Source organism: Apaloderma vittatum, unplaced genomic scaffold (genome assembly GCF_000703405.1).
Source record: "Apaloderma vittatum isolate BGI_N311 unplaced genomic scaffold, ASM70340v1 scaffold9817, whole genome shotgun sequence".
Classification (NCBI taxonomy): domain Eukaryota; kingdom Metazoa; phylum Chordata; class Aves; order Trogoniformes; family Trogonidae; genus Apaloderma; species Apaloderma vittatum.
Window position 1 is genome coordinate 4,689 of NW_009726676.1, and position 1,925 is coordinate 6,613.

Consider the following 1,925-nt stretch of genomic DNA (forward strand, 5'->3'; position numbering starts at 1 on the left):
TATGGCACTAAATATACCTTTAAATATGTATTTCAGACAGCTAGGTTGCCTTAGGTATTTGAAGAATTCATTTACAAAGAAGTCATAAATACACTGGGGGTTCTTTAATTCATACAATTTACTGTAAGGCATCTGACAGAGTTATAAAAAACCATGACAGCAATAAATGACTCAGAATGTTAAGAACAAGAATAATCAGATAAAACAATTAAGTAAAAACCTGAACTATGGTTCATAACTGCTGATACTGTGTCTTGACTCAGCTTCAGGAAATGGACACATGGTTGAAGTATCGAGGGCTTTCTGGCCCTGATCTTTTGCACAAACCAGGGCTTTACTTTGACTATCAGGAGATGGACTGTAAATATTTCATCTTTGATGCTGTACATTTATGGACACTTATCCCTGGGAGATAAGCAGGAGGGATGAATTATGTATTTACAGTCAAACGCCAGTAAGACATGTTAATTAAGCCGGCAAGTTAGATACACAAGCTAACATCCCACAAAATCAATAAGCAAAGCTTCCTCATCTTCAGAAGTTCTGAGAAAGGGTGACCCGACAAATCATATGCTCACTGTATTCCTGTGAATCACAGCTTGGCATCCTCATTTTACAGTGTCTTAATACTCTTGATGCCACTAAACTTGGTACAATCAGGTCATACTTTGTGTAAAGCAGGAAACATTTCAGTCTTGTATTTCTGAGTTTGGAAAGCAACTGACCTAAAAGCATATTTACTTTTTCAGCACTTGGAGATGTTTCAGCTCCCAGTTCCTTCACAAGAAAAGAGTTTTAGACCACAGACTATTCAAAAATAACACTAGCAAGACCTTGGAACTCAGTAAAGAAAGGACTCACTGCACAAGTGAACACACACTCATTTTAATCTGTGATTCTATTTTGCATTTGACCATCTTCAGACTCTTGAATCAAATAATGTTTATTCATATGACAAAACGTGTTTCTTCAGATTTCAAATAATACTAACACCCTGGTGCATCAACACCAAAGAGAAAAGTAGGTCTTTACAATTGCCCTAAAATGCAGTTTTGTCACATCAACTTTCAATAGCGCTGATTTAAACGGATTTGATTTCTAAGGCAACCTCAGTAGCAATTCTCAGTGTCTTCACATTATATCTTACAACATCACAGCATCACTACAGTGAACTCAAATCTGGTTTTGCCTACCTTCTCTGCTTGCCACAACAACCCACCACAGACTTGCAATTTTATTTTTTTTAACAATATATGCTCAAGCAATTCCTCTACCTAGTTCAATACCCTACCAAGTTCATACAGTTTCGTTTTAGAAACCATGCTCTGTGAATTTCACATTAGGTCTCCTCTTCTCATTTCCACATTTTCACCTGCAGGGCCTCTATTCATTTTCCAGTCACTCAACAGCTAAACTCCTATCAAACAGTTTTAATAGTTTGGAAGGAAGAAAACTGTAGAACAGAAGCCATTATTGCTTAGCTTTGGGTATTTCGCTTTGTCACCCATTTCCTAAACTGGGTGATGAACAATCACTGTTTTGCCCAAAATTTTCAGTAACTTTTCTTAATTTTCTATTCATAGGTGTTTGGCTTTATAGTCTGTTTTGTGTCTTACAGAGCAAAACAGAGTATCTCGTCAAGCCTGTCAAAAAAGTCTATTCATCTACTTAAAATTTCCTATGTCACTACACACCCTGCAATCAGGTAAAGTGGATACTCACAGTATTCCAGATCAGTTGTTTCACTCAGGAGAACAGAAAGAAGTTTCCCCGCAAAGCTAGCACAAAGCTAGCCTACTATATTGTCCCAGTGCTTCAGCAAGTTTCATACACATGCAAATACCCTCAACTTCTATTCTACCACAGCACAGCTTGGTGATCATCACCTCTATTAACTTGCTTGCTGGTGCCATATGTGATATTAG